Raw genomic sequence first — 11,593 nt, forward strand, 5'->3', positions numbered from 1 at the left:
GGGCTGATGTGTATGTAGATATAGCGTATTGTGTGTGGAGGGGCTACAACCTGTCAACCGTCATCCTGTATTCTGTTTGATCAAGATTTTACTTCTGCTGTATGTGGTAATGAAAAGATTCGTCACGAGTCACATTAGATTCGGCAGTTATATATATTAGTTCTCAACATTCCTCAATAGACAACTATGTGTGCGGCTGACATGTATGTAGATATAGCGTATTGTGTGTGGAGGGACTACAACCTGTCAACCATCATCCTGTATTCTGTTTGCTCAAGATTTTACTTCTGCTATATGTGGTAATAAAAAGATTCGTCACGTGTCACGGTAGATGTGGCAGTTATTTGTCCTCAATAGTCCTCAATAGACACTAGACAGTTCTCAATAGACACTAGAAATAGCTTATATTGTGTGTGTGTGTGGGGGGGGTACAACCATCATCCCGTATTCTGTGTGCTCAATTGTACAGTGACCCAGCAATGTCGGGATGTGGTGTTGTTTCGCCATAGATAGCTTTCATCATCTTCAGTGACTGTTCGTGATAACTGATTGGAGATGCGGCAGTTCTTAGTCCTCAACAGTCCCCAATAGACAACTATGGGTGTGGCTGATATGTATGTAGATATAGCGTATTGTGTGTGGAGGGGCTACAACCTGTCAACCATCACCCTGTATTCTGTTTGCTCAAGATTTTACTTCTGCTGTATGTGGTAATGAAAAGATTTGTCACGAGTCACGGCAGATGCGACAAATATTAGTCCTCAATAGTCCTCCATAGACAACTATGGTTGTGGCTGATATGTATGTAGATAAAGCGTATTGTGTGAGTGTGTGTGTGTGTGGGTGGGGGGGGTACAACCATCACCCTGTATTCTGTTTGCTCAATTGTACATACCAGTAGTCCAGTAGATAGGTATCACCACATTAGTTTAAAAAACAACAATTCTATTTGATCGTTTTGTCCTGTTGCAATGAACCTGCCTTCTTACCGTCGCTATTGTTGTCATGGTGAGAATCAACAGCTCATTCAATACCATCGTGATGCTGATAATCCACATCTTTCATCATCCATAACTTCTGTTCATTCACTCATTCACTCACTCACTCACTCTCTCACACACTCACTCACTCTCTCACTCACTCACTCACACTCACTCACTCATTCACCCACTCACTCACTCACTCACTCACACTCACTCACTCATACACTCACTCACTCACTCATTTCATTGAGCTTACTCGGAACTCATATACATGTATGACTTAGTTTCCTTTATTCATTGTCGTGCTAATCCCTGATTCTAGATATAGAACATAAAGGAATTGTCCAAATGGCTGCCTATACGTACAATGGGTGCAAGAAATTCCACCAAAGACTACAAGTCTATAATCTCCCTATGCAATACATAGTCTTGCAAAGTACATTAATGCCCCTTATTATGTAATAGAAGCTGCCATACTTACATAGTAAGCAATTTGTGACCAAGATAGCTATGTAATGACATGATATGGCAAGGCAGATTGGAGGTGTTCAGTAGTGTCTCCAAAGTTAGCTAATCCTAAATGAGGATTTGGGGATAACTAATAAGGGCTTCACTCTACTCGCGGAGGGCACTTTTACATAGTCTAATATTGTTCAGTACTGTTGCCATGTTGGGATGTGCCGGGTTGTCCCCGTAGATAACTTTCATCATATTCAAAGACTGTTGGTAATATTTCATGGCTTTACTGTGATCACCGAATTCGTGCCAACATGACCCAATGTTGCTTAGTGATCTAGCAATGACGGGATGTGGCATTGTTTCTCCATATATTGCTTTCCTCATCTTCAGTGACTGTTCGTAATGACTGATAGCTTTTCTTTGATCATTGAGGTGACTCCAACATGTCCCAATGTTGTTTAGTGATGACGCAATGTCAGGATGTGGCGTTGTTTCGCCATAGATGGCTTTCATCATCTTCATTGACTGTTCAAAATAACGGATAGCTTTCCTCTGATCACCAAGCTCACACCAACATGCCCCAATGTTGATTAGTGATGTACTAATGTCGGGATGTGGCGTTGTTTCCCCATAGATAGCTTTCCTCATCTTTAGTGACTGTTCGTGATATCTGATAGCTTTTCTCTGATCACCAAGGTCACTCCAACATGCCCCAATGTTGTTTAGTGATGAAGCAATGTCGGGATGTGGCGTTGTTTTGCCATAGATAGCTTTCATCATATTCAGGGACTGTTCGTAATAACTGATAGCTTTTCTATGATCACCAAGGCGACTCCAACAGTTCCCAATGTTGGAAAGTGATGAAGCAATGTCAGGATGTGGCGTTGTTTCGCTATAGATAGCTTTCCGTATCTTCAGTGACTGTTCGTGATAAATGATAGCTTTCCTCAGGTCACCAAGGGCACTCCAACATGCCCCAATGTTGTTTAGTGATAACGCAATGTCGGGATGTGGCGTTGTTTCGCCATAAATAGCTTTCCTCATATTCAGTGATTGTTCGTAATAACTAATAGCTTTTCTATGACCACCAAGGTGACTCCAACAGTTCCCAATGTTGGAAAGTGATGAAGCAATGTCAGGATGTGGCGTTGTTTCGCCATAGATAGCTTTCATCATCTTCAGTGACTGCTCGTGATAACTGATAGCTTTTCTCTGGTCACCAAGGTCACTCCAACAAGTCCCAATGTTGTTTAGTGATGCAGCAATGGCGCGATGTGGCGTTGTGTAGCCATATATAGCTTTCATCCTCTTTAGTGACTGTTTGTGATAACTTATAGCTTTCCTCTGATCACCGAGGCCACTCCAACAGTTCCCAATGTTTGCGAGTAACGAGGAAATTGTGAGATGCGCTTTGGCGCCTTCGCTAATAGTATTTCCAATTCTGAGTGACCCTTCGTAGTAGCTGATTGCTTTCTGATAGTCACTCCGCATTTGTGAGACTTGTCCTAATTCAAAAAGTATGTCAAACTGTTGTTCCTCGTCACTATCTGCCTCTTCTAGTGCTGCTTCCAAATGACGCATGGATTCATCGAAATAGAACAGTTGCCCTGTTATCCGACCCTTTGTTTGAGATGAGTTGTCAAAGACAGCCGTCTGGAATATCTTTGTCGTTGGACTTACCTTTGTAATTGTATCCATAATGCAATTTTTTAATGGGATGGCTGTATAGTAGTACCTGAACAACATTTTAGAGTCTGGTATGTGGAAAACTGACTCAACGATGGTGTCATCTACGTCATGTTTGTCCAACTGGACTTTCATTTTCGCGAGAGGAGACAGTCTGTCCTTCTGTCCTCCGTTTGCAATGTACGTTCTTAGCCGTAGCTCCGCTGAGATGCTGATCAGTACAGTCAAGTGGTGGGCGTCTTCGTGACTGATCCGCTGTGTCTTGTGTAACTCTTCTATCGTTCCCCACACACTGGGGATCGTCATACCACAGCAAATACTCAACACATCAACGGCCACGCTGGGAAAACGGTAGATTTCTTTCTTGACATCCAGAAGTTTTGCTTTTGGTTCAACAGTTTTTAATACTTGAATATTATCATTCAGTATCAGCATTGCTGACAACCGTGACAGAGCAGGGGAACGGTCTACGCTTTTGCTGACAATGTTTGTATACTCATCTACCAACGACTCGTCTCCTGTTAAGTAGGTCACCCGTCTGAGGATGTCTGACAGGTGATAGCCTTCCGCCAGGGCGATGTGAAGATGTTGATATTCGGCCAACTCGTCAGGAGTCTGGATGAGACCAACTGGAGGTTTGTTTTTGGTTTGGTCTCTTCCAAACGGAGTCTTGGAAGCCCATGGCATGAAGCCGTCGAAGGCGAAGCCGCGAGGTGTGACGGAGTCGTAGAACCAGTCTTTCTCTGGGTCTTCTGAGAGAAAGTCGTTGAGTGACGGGATGGCCATGGCTGGAAGGATGGTTTCCCCAAGGTTGATGACTTTCAGATGTAAGTAGTGTGTGAGATTTAGGAAGTACCTCTGTGTATCATCATCATCCTTCCCCTCTTCAATCAGAATGGCGAACTCCAGGTCGGAGTACGGCGTCACCAGTTCTGTGGCCTGTGACCCCAACCCCATGAAAGCGTACTTACAGGGAGGAGGTCCTAGTTTGGCGATGCATTCATCTGTCAGTACTTGCATAAACTCTTGTCTTTCAACTGTGATGCTCTTGAACAAGTTCTTTATTGCTTCAGCTCGTTTGATCTCTACCTCTCTCACGACGGGATCGTCTTCATCATACTGATAAGGGTTGTGTTGCTGATGAATTGTTTCGAGCTGAGATTTTGCACGTGCGCGCAAGTTGTCCAGTTCATTTCTGTGATCTAACGCGCTGCTATACGGGCATGGTTCACAGTCAAGGTTACAGGTGTTTCTAAGAAACTGCCTTTCGGTTTCTAGCAGTTTTGTTACCATGTTTTGTTTGTCTCCATCTGTTCTGGCCATGGAGGCGTTATACAGAGCTGCCGCCTGTGTGAATTTCCTACCTTCTCCTGTCCGCTTACCTCGCTCGACGTAGACGTCACCCAACCTGCACAGACAGTCGGATTCTCTAGCCTTGTTGGGTTTACTGCGATCTGTTGGTGGGAAGAAGAAGAAAGAAGATAAACCCCAACAAATATATCAAACTTGCAACACATTTTCTTTTTACTGTCCCTTTTATGACGATCTTCGAGAAAATATGTTTCGTAAAATTTATATAAAACCATCTGACATCATATGGGAAAGAGATGAAAATTATTATTTGCATTTACGATCTGTTATGAGTTCACTCTGTTCACCATTATTGTATATAGCCTACATTTCTATGTGTTCATATTTTGTTTGGATTCTGTTATCTGTACCTTTGATTCTCTTTTGTAATATGTATAATTTATTTAAACGGTGTCGTATAAGCCGACACGGGCTGAGGGCGGGAAAGCGCACGATACGAAAATAAAGTTTCATTTATTTATTCATTCATTCATTCATTCATTCATTCATTCATTCATTCATTCATTCATTCATTCATTCATTCATTCATTCATTCATTCATTCATTCATTCATTCATTCATTCATTCATTCATTCATTCATTCATTCATTCATGCATTCATTCATGCAAGGTTTAAATTTGGATTCCAACTGGTGGAGGTCACTGTACAAATAACACTGTGTTTTATAAACTTCAGTTGTCAACTATTAACAGGTGCTGCGTGCAAGGGAACGGTATAACAGACCGTGAACAAGCTTCAGGGCAGCTGCTAGGTTCTGTTCTGCTGCGTCCAGGTCTCCATTGCTCAGGTCACTGTCTGCCGTCTGGAGGTACCTGCGGTAGGATCTGAAACATAAAACGCGTTTTGAGACAAACGCACTTCACAAATGCGCTACAAAGTGTTTGACATAGAACACACTGCATTATTTAAAAAGTATTACATAAAATCGAACAATTTTAATTGATAATACATTTCTGGCCAGCAAAATACTAAATGGCCCCTTGGTTATGTTTTATAGTTATTTGGATTAACTCCACTGAATACATCAGACAAGGAAACATAGAGGCACTAACATGTCATCGTCTACATGGCGGGTGGTTCTGTTGCTAGAGGGCGCAGCTGAGAAGGGAGAGAAGTAGCCCTTTCGCCCTTCAACGTCTTGTTGTCGTTGACGTGTTGACCTCTGCGAGAAGCAAATTCAATTAAGGCCGTAGAACACAGTATTTATGGGTGATCCCCGGGTTTATGACGCGGGTATAGAAAGTAGTGCAGACAAACCTCTTGCATCCTGGCTAGAGCGGCTTATGTGAGAGGTAGCCATGAATGAACTGCGCTGTGTGGTATAGAAAGGTATCGGCTTGTGCACCGTATGAGTTGGATTGTGAAGATTTACCTTTTCGTGTATAAATGCGTGGCATTACGCAACCACCTTCCAGGGTGAGCCGGCTAAAGTTCCGTTGACCCCGGTAGAGGCCAAATCAAAGTGGTCGTCATTATGTTAAAAAACGATAACTTTTTTTGGTTTTCAGTTATTTTGTAGAACATACCGTATATTTCAACATATTAGTTGGCCGTGATTCTCTAGTGCACCCTACTATAATTTTTACCGCGTCGAGATGAGTCACCTCGGGGTGCTTAACTATAGGAATCCCCTTAGGGCGAAAACTGTGTTCTGCCACCTTAACCGGTTTTCAATTATGAACTTTGACCAATGGTCAAAGGTGAAGGACGCTATATAATCCGCGGAAGGTCACTTTGCGTGGGCGCTGACCTCTACAAAAACCGATCTACTAAAATCGTGTTATTTGTCACTGGTAATGCTGATAACTCGATCCACCTTCGCGCCAAAACTGACCTGTCTGCACGGCTTTCCCGCGCAAACCTCGTAGGTGTGAACACTGTAGACAATGAAGCCAATCAAGACAACAATGCCTCTGCATACCTTACTGACATTCCAGCTCGTCACCAGCACAGCCTTCCTCGAGTGTTTTTGTGCAATCCGCGGTCACTTGTCAACAAACTTGATGAATTCCAAGCAACTCTTTCCCATAACCAAGTCGACATCGCCGTCGTGTCAGAGACCTGGGTATCCAGCGCACATCCTGAGACTGCCATTTCAGTAAGTGGTTTCAACATGTTTTCTAAGCATCGAGTAGACAGGAGAGGCGGAGGAGTTGCTGTCTATGTAAACCAACGAATTCCATCAAAACAACTCGAGGTTACCGTACCGGATGACCTGGAATGTGTGTGGGTCTGGACTAGACCGCGACGACTTCCTAGACCCTTGTCTTCCATCATCGTCTGTGGGGTTTACTTACCTCCTAACTCGCCCCATCGTGAAGCCTTCGTCGATCACGTATTTACAGTATCTGACCATATGCGCACCAAGTACCCCGATTGTGGACTTACACTACTAGGAGACTTTAACAGAACTGACATTTCCGAGATCTGCAGAGGTGACCTGTTGTCACAAGTTGTGAAAAACAACACCAGAGGGGATGCCATACTGGACTTGATCCTGACCAACATGAAGGACTGGTACCAGTGCCCGTCTATCTTGCCTCCGATAGGCATGAGTGATCATTCATCGGTTCTCTGGGTTCCGAAAGCAAAGACCACCGACAACAAACCGATTAAGAAGCAGACTCGACAACTAGGTGAGTCAGGCTTGTTCGAGTTTGGAAAATGGATAACCAAGCACAAGTGGTCCGAGGTGTACGATGCACACGGAGTGATTGACAAAGCTAATGCCTTTCACTGCACACTTGAGAATGCCATCAATACATTCTTCCCGACCAAGATCATCAAGGTGCACCAAACGGACAAACCCTGGGTGACACCACAGATCAAGCGGTTGATAAGCCTGAGACAGAAAGCTTTTCACAGACAGTCTGCAAACGTCTGGAAATTCTACAGGAACCTAACGCAAAGAGCTCTTGCCAGAGCTAAAAAGTTCTACTGCACAGACCGAGTCGCCTCTCTTAAAACAGCCAATCCCAAACAGTGGCATCAAGAAATCATGAACATGGCCAACGTAAGAAAACCTGATAGTAACATCTCGGTCCCAGGGATTGCTACTGAAGACAACTCTTCCATTGCTAACGCCATAAACACAAAATTCGCACAAGTCTCCCAAGCACTTCCTGCTCTGGACTTGACCCAACTCCCAGCATTCCTACCCGCGCCCCACCAATTACCGTCTCTGGCAGTCTGGGACGTGTATAAATGCCTCCAAGCAGTCAAGACCAACAAGGCACCGGGACCTGACAACATTCCACTGAAACTACTGAAGGAATTTGCCTGTGAACTCAGTTCCCCCTTCTGTCACATTCTTAACACTTCCTTCTCAAACGGAATAGTTCCTGACCAGTGGAAACAAGCAGTTGTGGTTCCAGTACCCAAAACCCAACCAGCCAGTATCGACCAACTACGTCCGATTTCTCTGACTTCTCCGTTCGCTAAGATCGCGGAACACTTTGCTTTATCTTGGATCCTGCAAGACGTCAAGTTTGACAACCGACAATTTGGCAGTCTCAAAGGACGGTCTACTGTACACGCACTCGTAAGCCTGGTGGACAGCCTTTTCCAGGGAACGGACAAACCATCCACTATATGTACCCTTGTAGCCACAGATTTCACCCAAGGCTTTTGATAGAGTCCACCACCACACTGTTATCACTAAACTGTTAAACATGGGTTTGCGACCTGAGTTAGTTCCATGGCTGGCCAACTTTATCTCCGACAGGAAACAGCGTGTGCGCTACCGCGGATCTTTTTCTGAGTGGGAGTATCTGTCATGTGGAGTTGCACAGGGCACTCTTCTAGGTCCCGTATTATTCCTGGTACTCATAGATGACGCCGCTTCCGACACTGTGACTCCTGTGTGGAAATATGTCGACGACATGAACATGCTACAAACAAGACGACTTCAGCAACCTTCTACACTTCAGTCAGACTTAGACCAGTTATACCAATGGTCAAACCGTAACCATATGCTCCTGAATGGGTCGAAATGTCTTGCCATGCACATCACCTTCTGCAGGAAGCTACCACCTCTGCCACCTTTGCAAATCAACAACACACCACTGAATGTAGCGACGAGTCTTAAAATCCTAGGTCTGCACATTCAGAATAACTTGCACTGGGACTCCCAAGTCAAGCAGATGGTAGGAAGAGCTTCAAAGAAACTGTTTCTCCTTAAAAGACTGAGAAGATGCAACCTATCCCACAAAGACCTGATTTCAATCTACACTGGATATATCAGGCCCATACTGGAATACGCTGTCCCGGTATGGTCATCTGGCCTCACTAAAGCTCAAATAGTGAAGCTTGAACGCGTCCAGAAACGTGCCTGCAGGATCGTGCTTGGTAACGACTACACCGGTTATGCGAACGCCCTTCAGCACCTTGGACTGACATCACTGGTGGACAGAAGGGAGCAGTTGTGCCTGAAGTTTGCGCGGACGCTGATGGAGTCTACATTCAGAGACTGGCTCCCGAGGTCGAGGGGGGAAATATCTGGTCGAAACACTCGCAACAAGCAGAAACTGAACACACCTCTCTGTCGGACCAACAGACTTAAAACCTCTCCTATCCCATACCTCGTAAACCTTCTCAACAAGGGACAGTGAACTCTGAACTGTACTCTGAACAAACTGTCTGAATTTCGAATCTAAAGTTTACCCTGCACCTATCTTGTTGTCAATCTACGCCTAACTACGAGTTTTTAATTGATCTTTTTATCTTTAAGAGGTGCCAATTTGTTTTATATAGAAATTAAGAATTTACTTTTAAAACTGTAAATACCCACAGCTTGTGTATAATAATATAAAACGAGCTCAATGGTTTGTAAATACCAACGCAATTCAGACTTTTGTCTGCCATGTTTGTATTGAAAATAAAGTTTCAAGTTTCAAGTTTCAAGTTTCATTTGATGGTCAAAGGTAAAAGACCGGACTTGACTCCCGGAAGGCAAACTTAAAGTAGACATGTTAAATGTTGTGACATTTATGGACACAACAGTCCATTGGCGAAGATCTTCGTCTATGCACAGACAAAAAAATAAGCAAACAAAACCCAGTGTACGTGTTCTTCCGTCAAAGATACAAAGATAAAGACACATTCTACCCAAATCACAACTTTGTACGCGGAGACAATGAAGTAAATATATTGATATAAGACGTAAGATTCCTAGCAGTGGAAAACATGTTTACATTGAATCAATAAAATGCCTTTCGCCATTAGCGGTGCTACATGCATGGCGGGATTTGTGGAGATAAACAAACCGAGTTGAAACCCGGAATTCTACTCAGCAATGGCGGGTTCCATCATGCTCAAGTCAAAATAGTTCACTCACCTTGTTTCTTGTTGTGGTGATGTCTTGTCTGATTTTTGCGGTGTGCAGTAAGCGGTGAACAATGACAACTGCTCCTTGAACGTTGTGACACCGCGCCAGTGCCCTGTTGTACAGAGCAGTAGCTCTAGTCAAGTTTCTAGTGTCTCCAGTTTCTGTTCCTCTTTTTAGGTACACGTCACCCAGACTCTTGATCGCTTCTGTTTCTAACATGCTGTTGTCCTTTACTATCGCCTCTACCATCACCTGTGCGTATCCAACCAGCAAAGAGTCTGTGTTACCTCCGGTAGCCCGTCTCTTGTCCAGATCTTGGAACTTTGCCGCTACCTTTGCTGGTGTAGTCGTCTCCTTGTCTTCAGTTGACTGTTCCTTCCCCTGTGACGACAGCCCTTGTAAAAGCCTCTCCGTGTAGTGGTAGCGGTGTTCTATACCATCTGCCTGTTCTTCATGGTAACACCGTACCATAGCAGCAATGTAAAGAGCCAAGGCTGTGTTGAACTTCCCCACGTCCTTCCCGAGTCTTCCCTTCTCCACGTTCACGTCGCCCAGAGTTTTGAGCAGCTCCACTTCCGCCAGCCTGTCCGTGTCGGCCATGGCGTCCACCAGGGCACGGAGGTAGCCTGTCTCCGCCCGGGCTAGTCCGTACCTCCTGCCCTTCTCGTCCGCCTCACGGAGTTTCTCACACACCCGCAACATGGCGACTTTCTGCTACGAAAACATCTCTAAAACACCTTGTCTTCACGGTCTCCGTACTAGCTTTATGCGTCTGACTTGAATAGGCACAGGTTTCACACTGCTTGTGTCAACATTACGTCATCCGCCAATACAAAGGTCAAAGGTTCAATACACAAAAGGTTCGGAAATACCCGAGTCCGTAAACATATCAGGTAACCTGCGTACGTGCCTATGCCTTAAGTGTTCAGGCCAGGGCCTCTTTCATGCCTATGTTTAACGCAGTTTTCCAGGTAGCCTGTTTTTTTTGCCGCCACCACTGCGTCTTTAGGTGCTTAAATCACGTCCAGTGTCGTCTTTGATATAAGATCTTTCTACCATGTTGGGTCTTTTATGTGGTCTCGTGTTCAGGAAACCCCGCTGGTATACCTTAGGTCATATTTGTACAATCGCGAATTACAGTACATTGGTGTGGCGAGTGACCCCAACTAAACACAAGAATTCCCTATTCGCCAAAAGGTCTACTCTACTCTATTATTATGTACTGTGCAGTCCGATAGCCAGTCTCCGCAAGGGCTAGTCCGTACCTCCTGCCCTTGGCGTTCGCCTTACGCAGTTTTTCACACACCCGAAACAATTTACTTCTGCTCTGTGTGGTATTAAAAACATTGTGGAAAAACAAGACCTATCATGTCATCATTGTCTGCTGGTAAGAACCCGCATAAGGATAAGGCTGGTGCTGTCCTTGGTGCTGATCATGTCATTCCGCAGTACCTGCTAGATGGCGCTTCAACACAGTATAGCCACCTCTAGATCGTCACGATTCACGGCAGATGCGGCAGTTACTAGTCCTTAACAGTCCTCAATAGACAACTATGGGTGTGGCTGATATGTATGTAGATATAGCGTATTGTGTGTGGAGGGGGGGGGGGGCTACAACCATCATCCTGTATTCTGTTTGCTCAATTGTACAGTGATCCAGCAATATCGGGATGTGGTGTTGTTTCGCCATAGATAGCTTTCATCATCTTCAGTGATACCTGATTGGAGATGCAGCAGTTATTTGTCCTCATCAGTCCTCAATAGACA

At 44.6% G+C, this 11,593-nt stretch overlaps 1 pseudogene; it reads right to left on the reverse strand.

Annotated features, from left to right (window-relative positions):
* The window catches only part of LOC109466484, a 14,004-nt pseudogene extending 3,452 nt beyond the window's left edge, over positions 1–10,552 (reverse strand).
* Between the last annotated feature and the right edge of the window lie 1,041 nt (positions 10,553–11,593).

This window comes from Branchiostoma belcheri, unplaced genomic scaffold (genome assembly GCF_001625305.1).
Source record: "Branchiostoma belcheri isolate BF01 breed outbred unplaced genomic scaffold, Haploidv18h27 scaffold168, whole genome shotgun sequence".
Taxonomy (NCBI): domain Eukaryota; kingdom Metazoa; phylum Chordata; class Leptocardii; order Amphioxiformes; family Branchiostomatidae; genus Branchiostoma; species Branchiostoma belcheri.